This window comes from Danio aesculapii, chromosome 4 (genome assembly GCF_903798145.1).
Source record: "Danio aesculapii chromosome 4, fDanAes4.1, whole genome shotgun sequence".
Lineage (NCBI taxonomy): Eukaryota > Metazoa > Chordata > Actinopteri > Cypriniformes > Danionidae > Danio > Danio aesculapii.
The window spans coordinates 31,945,281-31,957,139 of NC_079438.1; the positions used below are offsets into that span (position 1 = coordinate 31,945,281).

At 37.8% G+C, this 11,859-nt stretch overlaps 1 pseudogene; it reads right to left on the bottom strand.

Annotated features, from left to right (window-relative positions):
* Positions 1-4,876: 4,876 nt before the first annotated feature.
* LOC130223510 (uncharacterized protein K02A2.6-like) lies at positions 4,877-8,117 on the bottom strand (annotated as a pseudogene).
* Between the last annotated feature and the right edge of the window lie 3,742 nt (positions 8,118-11,859).

Here is an 11,859-nt window from a genome sequence, read left to right on the forward strand (position 1 = left end):
TTTAGTCTAGTTTTCCAATTGTTATCATTTTTAGTGTTTGTCTGTTCATGTTTTGCCTTGTGTTTTTGTGACCCTGGACTCTTTTTAAAGTTTATGATTGTTTGCTGCCTGACCTGACCTCTTTGTCCGTCTTATCTAACTGTTTGCTCCTTTTCTTTAAATAAAAGCTGAATATGGAACTTCCCCCTAGTTGTCACCACCTTTCACAACAGAAAAACATTTAAATTTTAAATGTTCAAAAAAAGATGTATGCGGTCCTTGTTCTCTCAAGGGCCACAAAGAGGTCAGGTCAAGCAATAAACTCTAGCTGATAATTGTGGTATCATTAACTCATCTACTACAGCTTTTACAAATAAAGTATAAACAAATTAACACCATCCTATACCCCCACCCACCCACACACACAAAAATATCTAAACCAATCAATATCATTTAGCAATTTGCTCATTTTTAAGGTTGATGTGAGTTATTCATTGCCACACATTGACATTCGACGTCATTGACAATCTGGGGCAAACCCTAACAGTCCTTTTCCCATGTTTCCCAGCAGATTTGTTGTAGTCATGGTCTGAACCATAACTGATATAAAATGCTGTCCAGGATCATTCTTGGTAGTTCTTCAGGCCACTGCAGTGGACTGACAGCCAATAATAGGACCCAGTGTTCTAGCGGCTCGTCTTAATGCAGCTTCTCGTTTAGATGCAGACACTCCTTTACCAAAACTGTAAAATGCAGAGATCAGTTGGGCCGGGTTCTGCAGCATTTTTTGAAACTGCTTGGCCATTGCAGTTAAGACGTTACTGTTAGCATTCGTTTAACTGGAGACCGAGGTGTAGATGCTGTTTAAACAAACAATTCACCAGCATAGACAATCCCACACTTTAAGCTAGACTTTATTGTAGGGATGAACGGGATGATAAGGGAACGGTGGGATGAAGGTGAAGTAAGAGGATAAACAGTGAACTGGCAGGTAGGTTGATCAAGCGTCCAACAATGATGCCCAGAGACTCAGAGTGGGGGTACCATCTCTGTAATATTTTGTTAAAGTGATTGGACCCCCCGATTCAACCTAGGAGTGAAGAGTGGGTTATAGGATTGTTAATGGGAACTGAGGAAATAGAGGGAGGGAGGGTGTGTTCGAGAGAACTAGAAGAAGAGTGCTAGAGGGCTGGTTTGCCTTATATATGTTTTTAAGGAGTAGGTGATTGGTTAAGAAGACAACGTGAGGTGTGGTTCTGCTGCCGAACCTTTGTTAACAAGTTAACTCCCTTAGAAACAAGTAAATTCAAAAAATTCTTGCAACATATACTTGAAACAATACTGAGGTGTGTTAACTGAAACTAAATTATGTGACAGAAATGTTGAGACAAAAATGTCTGCCTTAACACCCCACTGCATGCCTTTAACTACCAAGTAGATTTTGGTTGTTAGTTATATTTTTATTATTATTATTTTATTATTACTATTATTAATATATTTTTACCTTTATTTACTTTATATAAGTAATCTGTGAACTTGGTAGCACTTACGTAAATGTTCTTCAGATAGTGAACTATTTTTAGGTTTCTACAGTTAAATACACAGGAAATTATTAAGCATTTTCTGCAGGGCCCAAAATACAAATAATAATAAAATTAAATATAGAAACAGTCAAAGCAAAAAGACAGTTAAATGCAAAAAATAAAGCAAGTAAATCTCTACCAGCAACCAACAAATAATCAACCAAGAAAAACCTGATTGCTTGGGCTAAAATAAACATTCAGGCTTCATGGACTCACCTCCCTCTATATTACCCTGCACACAGGGTTGTTTTGAGAAGGAGTCTTTTTAAATATGAGTTGTTTCATGCAATTGCTAGAAGACGTGTCCAGCTGATGCAACTCTAATGTTATACGCACAGAAAAAATTAAATGTTACATGAGGATTTCTGTTCAATGTGCTACCATTAGAAATAAACAAATAACCTATAAAAAGCACCATGCCTCTCTTTATACCAACCGTCATTTAGAGCACTGAGATGGTACTGATGATCAGTAGTAGGTTACTTGCCGGAGAAGCATGCCTATAACAATTTTGTACAACTGTAATGTATACTTTTTGTGAGAATTAAGCATGCATAGTAAAGGTTCTAAGTCCCACTTGAACTTTCTTATCTTCAGCTAATGTACATGGTATTGGAATATTTTCCCATAGAGAATTTAAAAACTCAAGAGAAACTGAGGCTGTGAAGGTGATGAACAGCACATATAATTTGTATAATTAAAATGTTAAGCACATCAAATATCTATGGAATGTAGTAATAAAAAAACACATCGGTCAGTGTGTGACAACCTATGATGCAAAAAAAGTTTACCTTTTGTTATTTTTAGCAACTCAGCCCTTATTTCAGCTGTTGTGGAGGGCTCTAACTCCATGTCCACTGTATATGTTTGCCCTGATGTGGAAGATCTCACACAAAATTTATTTTCGCCATAGTATTAGCCTAAAAAATACCCTAACAAATGTAGGAATGCACAGCATTCACAACCATGCTCACAAAGACAGTCCTTGCAGACTTGCTTTCAAAAATAAACTCATAAAGACACTAGGACACAAAATGCATCTTTGTGAGAATTGAAATTCTAACCATCTTTGTACATTTTTATATAAAGGGACAGCTCAACAAATGATATATTGCTTCACAGTCGTTAAAACCATTACAAAATTTGGTTACATATTATTTTAGAAATGTATATTTTATTGAATGTTTTGGTGAAAATTAATATAAACAATTAATGCTATTAGTTCATTGCCAATGTTGAAATTTTAATATACCAATTTAAAGTACTGCAGGTTTTCTCTAAGTCTATCACTTTAAAAAAGACAGATCTTTAGATTTTTCATGTTTCCTTTTTATTTACAATTCATTTGGAGTTGCTGATGACAGTATTAAAACACACAATGCAAGATAAATATGAACATTGAGAAACAGTCATCTTCGATTAGAACTAACATTTTATAAATGATAGTGATATTGCTTTTTGTATCAAAGAACCTTGACTGGTGTAATGCCTCCCAATGGCCAATTGCAACATCTGTCACACGTGCATCATAGATAGTACATATATAATCGAGTGATAAACTACTTGAACAATTAAGACTGATTAAATGCTTTCATCCTCTGAATTATTTTGTATTTTAACACATGCATTGCAGCTTCCACATAGTTATTTGTTTGGTTTCCACATGTTGGCAGGTCCTTCCGGTAGCTGAAAACCCAACTCTCACGTCAACTGAGGCTCGTCAAGACTCTGTAGATAGGTCAGAGACTTACTGTAACTGTAATATAATTACAAAAGAAACTAATTTCTAAATAAAATTAAATCTTCTAGATGAATATATCAGAAAAACATGAAACATGCATAAAAAAAACACACGAAAATATCAACAAGCTATCTATACCTGCCAACTATTTTCTCTACCTTGTGGTCAAAGGGTTTTCAAGGGCTTGCTTATAGAGTAATTCAACTGTACTCATTTCACTGTCATAAAGCATGTCTTTTACTATGCTGAAAAGTGTCTGTCTGTCCTTCACCTCAACTTTGGGTTCTTTGTTCGCCACTGGTTTGCATGGTTCGGGACTTATGGAGCTGCTCATCAATGGATTTGCTCTTCAGTGTTTTGACTCTCAGCAGTAAAAATTAACCTACACTGAACTAAACTATACTAAACTTAAACTCTGAAAACTGGACTGACAAAGTTTCAGTTTACTATAATCTTCTATGTTAAGCTACCTTTACACAATCTACATTGTAACAGCGCTATAGAAATTAAGATGAATTGAATTGTTCCACAACCACCATCACACAGCTTGCAGAAGATGAAATATGCAGAGCAGTTGTGTGGCTTGAGGAAAGACCTGTGCTATAGCTCCCTTTTCTGCCTTTGAGTCATCTGTAAGAAACACTAGAGGGCCCATTTAAAAGCATTGCCCTTTAAAAGCATAATTTTTCATTAAGGACTAGCAGCTCCAGTCTCTCACTTATTGTCTTCTCATCTTCTAAATTTGTTGTGAATGTTCACTATGTGAGGGTTCACCCATAAGCATTTTAACTGAGATGTGCCCAAATTTAGACAAATTACAGTGAGCCAAGTTTATAATAATAATAATAATAATAATAATATTGAATAAATCTTTCAATGCGGTTCAAACATTTGAGATTATTATTATCATTGGGTGTTTTGCTCATCAAGGCTGCATTCACTTTAATTAAAATACAGAAAACTGCATTATTGTGAAATGTTAATGGAATTAAAAGTAATGCCTATATTTTAATGTAAATAGATCATTTATTTCTGCAATGGAAAAGCTGAATTTCATCTGAAGACAGGACTGCGGTATGGTCGCTTTTACTCACAACTGCGAGTCATACATGAAGACGAACACCGTTTCTGCACAGCAGTCCACACACCTTCCTTTCATCCAACAGGTGGTTTCTTAAAACAACTGCGACCTCTAGTGGTCGACAACAGGAACTGCTAGAACTGTACTTAAGTCTACTACACTTCTCCCCCATTAAAAGTCAAACATAACAAAAATGAAAAGAAAAAGAAAGTGTACCTTGTATTGTACCCTACAACACTGATTTTTCTAAGTCTTTCAGATAACCTGATTTGTGTTTTTCTCTGGCTGTCTTCCTTATGTGCCTTTCTGCTTTTGGTAACTGTTCAGCCGCAGCCTCTGGCTCTTCCTGTGACGCCAGCGACAGCTCGTTCCATCCAGCTGACTCAACTGGTAACACTGCTAACTGAAGTCATAATTCTTTTTTTTGATGACTGGTAAATCTTAAAGGACTTTGGACTTGGGAAAAGTGTATATAGGTCCTTGAAAAGCTGATCAACATCTTCGTCTTCTCCATGTCTGTCTCAATCCTGTCAAGAGAGTATAAGACAGCGGGCCTGTGCACTTCTCAACCACAGCCGGAACCCACTTTGGTCCGTAGCCATAATTTCTCACATACACAGCATCACCCTCTGAAAAGGTCCGCAGGTCTATGCTGTTGTCATGCTCTTTTTTTCTGTTTCAACTGTTTCTTTTGTACTTTCGTTGCCAGGTCCGTTAAAAGTAAATAAAAAGTTGATCTTAATCGCCTGGACATCATCATTTCAGAAGGAGCCAATCCAGTCGTGGTTTGCGGAGTAATCCTATAATTAAACAGAAACCTACTCACTCTTGCTACCAAAGTTTCTCCTTGCATTTTCTTTTTTTGAAAGTCTGCACAGCTCTTTCCGCTAAGCCATTCGAGGAAGGGTGGAAGGGGGCTGTTCTGATGTGCTGGATTCCATTCTTTTTCATGAATGAAGGTAAACATCCATCCACTTTGAATGAGAGTCCACAACAATCAGAAACATCTTTCCCTGAAATGGACCAGCTTACTCAACTTCGATTCTGGACCAGGGAGTTGTTGGCCACTCCCATGGATGTAAAGGGGCCATAGCAGGTGCCTTCCTGCACTGTTGACACACTTCACATAACTGAGCCTCTCTTTCCACATCTTTTTCCATATTGGGCCACCAGAAATAAGATCTGGCTAATCCCTTCATTTTTTAAATGCCTGTGTGTCTGGTGGAGTAGTTTTAACAATATTTCCCGTCCCTGTGTGGGAACAACAGCTCTCGCTCCCCATACTACACAGCCATCCCTTACACTTAGCATGAGTAGCTGTTCCGAATTCTTCTCCCCTGTCTCATCATCCTTGATGACTAGCCTGCTTAAAGCAGCGGCACAAACATTCGTTTTGCCAGGCTTGAAAACTATGGTACAATCATAGGCACTCAGAAGCATGGCCCACCTTTGTACTCGCGGTGAGCCCATCTGAGGAATGGGTTTCTTCTCATTAAAGAGTGAAATCAGTGGTTTGTGATCTGTGCAGATGGAAAAGGACCTCCCACACAGATATTTGTGGAATTTAGGTTTTCAAAAACTACTGCAAGCCCCTCTTTATCCAGCTGTGAGTATCTTTTCTCTGCCCCTGACAGCCTGCGTGACATGAAACTTATGGGTCATTCACTTCCATCTGCTAATCTGTCCAATCACAAGCCAATACCAGTTCTTTATCTGCGGAAAAATGTACCAGAATGCCCACAGATTGTAGAAGCTTCTTAGAATGCTGAAAAGCCTCTTCCTGTTCTGCTGTCCACTCCCAGCACTTCCCTTTTTTCAATAGCTCATATAGTGGGGACAGGCAAGTTGCTAGATTTGGGAGAAATTTACCGTAATAGTTTACTAACCCCAAGTAGGCCTTCAATTCTGACACACTAGATGGAGATGGGGCCTCAACTATAGCCTTCACTTTACTTTCAACCGGCTGAAGGCCATGCTTGTTCACTCTATGTCCAAGATACTCCACATCATCTTGCAAGAACATGCACTTCCCTCTTTTGAGTCTCAACCCTGACTCTGCCCGTCTTTGCAGCACTGTCCCCAGGTTTTGTAAGTGGTCTGCTGTGTCCATGCCTGTTATCAAGATGTCATCCAGATAAACGGCTACTTTGGGGATTCCCTGTACCAACCCTTCCATTATCATTTGAAAAAATAGCAGGAGCAGAAGCCACTTCAAAATGTAACCGCTGATACGTAAATAGACCTCGCTTATTGTCAAAAACTTCTGAGACCCCTCGTCAACCATCACCTGCTGGTAGGCATGACTCAGTTCCAATTTGGAGAACTTTTTGCATCCTGACAATGTGCTGCACAGATCTTCCAGACGATGTATGGGGTACTGCTCCAAGGATGCTGCTCGATTTACGGTCAACTTATTGTCACCACAGAGTCTTATGGAGCTATCAGTTTTCAGAATCGGAACTACTGGTGCAGCCCACTCAGAGTACTGAGTACAGGACGGATTACATTTTCTTTTTGTAAACTAATTAACTCCTCAACGACTTTTGTACGCATTGCATAGGGCACTGATCTGGAGCGAAAAAATCTAGGCAATGCCTCTGGAGAAACGTGAATTTTTGCTTGAACTCCTCTCAATGCCCCTAGTTCCTCTTTAAAAACGTCTCTGTATTTCACCAGCACCTTCTGCAAAAAATCATCATTCAGTCTGAATCTGCAAAACTTGTCTGTCCTGCTTTATCTGATCCCACGATAATTTTAATTCTGATAGCCAGCCCCTACCCAGCAGGTTCGGACCATTGCCAGCCACTACAACAACAGGGAGTCTTTTTATTTGCTTTTGATACTCCACTGTAACCTGGCTGGTGCCTTTCACTTCAATTGGCTGCCCTGTATACGTTTTCAACTTAATTCCAGTGCTGTTTATTTTTGTGCTTTTCCCACTTTTTCTCAGTATCTTGAATGTCTCCTCATTCAAGATCGTAAGACTACATCCAGTGTCTATTTCTAGCTTCACTGTGTGCCCACCCATTTGCATGTCAACTGTATATGGCTGTACTTTAGCTAGATTTTGACTGTTCACATTCTTTATGTATTCCTTGATGCAACCCAGTGTGAATGTGTCCACAGAATCATCGCTGTCACTTTCTGCTACTTTATATGCACAATACTTTTGAATGGAGCTAGTTTTATCTCTACTTCCTCTCCCTCTACTGGCCGTTTTTTCTTTACTTCTACAAGGCCGCGAAATGTGCAACAAAGTCAGCAAGGCAGCTCTGCCAAAAAAGTCCCTCCTTGATCACGAGTCCAATTTGAAATGCTGAACTATCTCACTCGGCTTTGGGTTGAAATGGTTCTTTAACAAGTCCACCAACTGAGCATTGGATTTAGATTTAGGTTTGTCAAGGCTGAACAAATTACGAATTAAACAATAAGTTTTGGCACCCACCACACTCAGAAGAAAATCTCTTTGCTTCTCAGCATCTTCAATGCTATTTGCTTCAATGAAATTGTCCAGAATTTCACAATACTCTTCCCATGACTGTGTTTTCTCATTAAATTCTGCTACTGTCTCATAGTTGTAATTTTTCTTTTCTCTATCACTCTCTCATGTAAAACAGTCTGTCACGCGATTACCAGTTTTATCCTTGTCGCCAAAATGTAGTAACTTGGCATGAAGAATCACACTGAAGACAGGACTGTGTGAAGGTCACTTTTACTCACAACTGCGAGTCATACATGTAGACAAACACCATCTCTGCACAGCAGTACACACACACACCTTCCTTCCGCCCAACAGGTGGTTTCTCAAAACAACTGAGACCTCTAGCGGTCAACAACAGGAACTGCTGAAACTGTACTTAGTCTACTACACTTGTCTTAAGTGTCACATAATCGTTAATCGTAAATGCTGATTTATTATCATTGTTGGAAACAGTCTAATCAAACCAGTTTTTAGTTAATAAGAAACCTTAATAAAAAAATATTTTAACTTTCAATAATATTTCACAATATCACTGTTTTTCATTCTGTATTTTGAAAGAGTTAAATGCATCCTTCTATAAACAAAAATACAATTCTTGTTGATCCCAAACTTTTGAAAGACTTCTACTATGTGTGTACTATATTTACATGTTAAATAAAAAATATATATAAAAAACCTTTAGATCTGCAGCTTGGTCTTCACCACTGCATAAACAAATGTACTCTCCTGAGTGCAATCGAAGATAATAAAATAAAGATAAAAAAATAAAATGAAAACTATTAAAAAAATAATAAAAACACTGCCACTTATGTCATATTCTGAGAAAATGTTTGTTTTTCTTTTTCTCCACATGATGTCGCCAGACTTCTATTCTAGACTATTTATTCTACCCTCTTGTCTCCATGTGTCATTTGGTTTTTGAGTTGGATGTGCTCTTGTCTTTTCGGTAAGTTTCTTTCTTTCTTTCTTTCTTTCTTTCGTATTTTTGGCTAAAGTACACTTCGCTCCGTGGAGAATTTGTTTGTTACTTGCTTGGCTGTAGTTGGCTGCTTTTTTGATGTTGGGCGTGCTGAATAAACATCTTTTTTTTTTTTTTTAATTTAACTAAACCTTGTGCCCTGGCAATTGGGTTCATCACCTTTTCCTGTGGGTAAACTGTAGAACATAGGTCTATCACACTAGTTTCAGCCTCTGGCTCATCACATCTTTGAGTACTAAATTATTAATATTTCACATAATTTAAAGTGTTCAATTACATGGCTATTCATGAAATCCCATGTATAATGCTGTATGACAACATTTCATGTGACTGTTCAAGAATAAGAATTTCACTCACCTGGGTAAAGGAGGACAGTTGAATGGTTTGTGAGCACAATTAAGTGTACACAGCATGCCATATTAGCTGCAAATTTTACGAAATAATCCCAAAAGGCAAGTAACTGTAAAGGCAAGTTTATTTATATAGCACATTTCATGCACAATTGTAATTTAAAGTGTTTTACATAAACCAGAATAAAAGACAAGACAATAAAAATGATTAAAAGAATTAAGAAGTGATTAAAACAAATAAAAACAGATTAAAATGTTAAAACAGGATATAAAAGAATGAAAAAGAAAACAAAGACATAATAGTGCCATCTGTCGGACATAGCACAGTGCTCATTCAGTAAAGGCACAGCTAAACAGATGTGTTTTCAGTCTTGATTTGAATGTGCCTAAAGTTGGAGCACATCTGATAATTTCTGGAAGCTGATTCCAGCAGTGGGGAGTGTGGTAGCTGAAGGCCGATTCACCCTGCTTTGACTCAACATTTGGAATTTCTAATTTACTTGATTCTAAAGATCTGAGTGATCTGTTAGGTTTGTATTCAGTGAGCAAATCTGTAATGTATTGAAATCCTAGGGCATTTAGTGATTTATAGACAAGTAGTAATACTTTAAAATCTATTCTGAGTGTAACTGGGAGCCAGTGTAATGTCCTGAGGACAGGTGTGATGTGCTCTGATTTTCTGCTTCTGGTCAGAAACCTGGCCGCAGTGTTCTGGATGAGCTGCAACTGTGTGACTGTCTTTTTGGGAAGTCCAGTTCAGTAATCCACCCTGGTGGTGATAATAGCATGAAAAAGTTTCTCTAAGTCCTCGCTGGAAACAAAGCATCTAATTCTTGCAATGGTAGTATACTGATTTACTTGACAATAACTATTGACTATTAAAATTCAGATCTGACTCGAGAATTTTTGACTTTTTTTTTGTTTTTTGTTTTTTTGTTTTTTAACCCTTAGAGCCAATGTACGCATTCACCTTGAGAACCTCATCTCTGTTCTTGAATGCAATGGCTTCAGTTTTATCTTCGTTTAACTGAAGAAAGTTTTGGCACATCCAACTGCTAGTTTCATCAATGAATTGGCAGAGGGTGTCAATGGGGCTGAAGTCATTAGGTAGTAAGGCTAAGTAGATCTGAGTGTCATCAGCATAGTTGTGGTAGGATATTCAGTCTTATAAATATTTTATTATCTGATAATTATAGGAAATAATTCCAAAAGGCAATTGACTGTGTAAAGGCACATAAAACAACACAAAAATGTTTTTGCTGAGTTCAGCGGCTAATCAGCCGGAATCAGCTGAGGTGACAAGACAGCCCTGCTTAGAAACCTAGCTGTCACTCAAGTGGCCATTCCCTTATTTATGCAGACTTAATAAAACTTAATAAAAATGAAACGGATGAGTTAACAAAATTCACCCCCTCACAGTTGTCATAATATTAGCTATATACACCAAAACCACCTTTTGTACCAGTCTGTAAACATGTTTTTATCAGCTGTAAAATTGGCCAATTTACCATTGCAGTCAGAAAACATTTGGATTTCCTGAAGCCAGCCCCCAAAAGCGAGTCGATGAATTGCAGTTTTAGTTACTTTCGTATTGGCTTCCCGAGGGAGAGCGGGAGGTTGCTGCTTGGTTGATGCAGACTTGAGCACAAAACTCGCTTGAGAAGTCCCAGAAGTCATTGTGGCTAAATAAAGGAAAGCGCAGCATTTTATTTTGGGTTTTTAGAGTTCAGAGATATAACTTGTGTCTCAGAAGAGACATTCCCTAAATGAGACTGTGAAAGTAAACCTTACCAAGAAAATCTCTATAAAGGCATAAACACATAAAGGGTGTTTATTTGATGAAATTTGTATAAAATTTCTTATAAAATTAAAGGTCTCCTGAGTTGATTTTTCTGAGATAACTTGACAAGAACGGTCTCCACAAGAACACGAGTCCGTTCTCAGCATTCTTGGAATTGAGAAACAGCCCATGTCGAACGCACCTTTTAACTACGTTGTCTGTGAGTGACATCACTTCCAAATACAAACACGTCAACTTGCTTTTTCAATTAAAATGTTGTTCAGATTTTTACTTGTTAAGCTTTTAAATGATATTTTGCTTACTGGTGATGCTGGGGACTGTGCGGTGGTTGTGCTTTTAGGTCTGAGCACTGCATTTGACACAGTAGACCATGCCATCTTGTTGGCCAGCTTAGAGCATTGTTTAGGGATAAAAGGAAGTGCCCTGGATTGGTTTAAATTCTATCTGTCCAATCAGTTTCTATTGGAAAACATTCATCTGAGGCAGCTCATTTGTCATGTGGTGTTCCCCAGAGATCTATTTTAGCCCCTATTCTTTTCTCGTTATAGATACTTCCTCTGGGCTCTATTTTTAGAAAACATGGTCTGTCTTTTCACTGTTATGCAGTGGAATTAAATCGATTCTATCTAGAAATTTTTTTTAAAAAACCAATGCTTTTATTACCATTAGATTGGACTGTTGTAACTCACTATACTTTGGGATTAGTCAGAAAACCTTATCCCTTTTACAATTTGTTCAAAATGCTGCTGCAAGGCTTTTTAACAGGTACCAAGAAAAACGACCAGATTACACCAGTTTTACGCTCTTTGTTCTCACTTTTAAAATTCTTCTCCTGGTTTTTAAATTACTAAATGGCTTTGCACC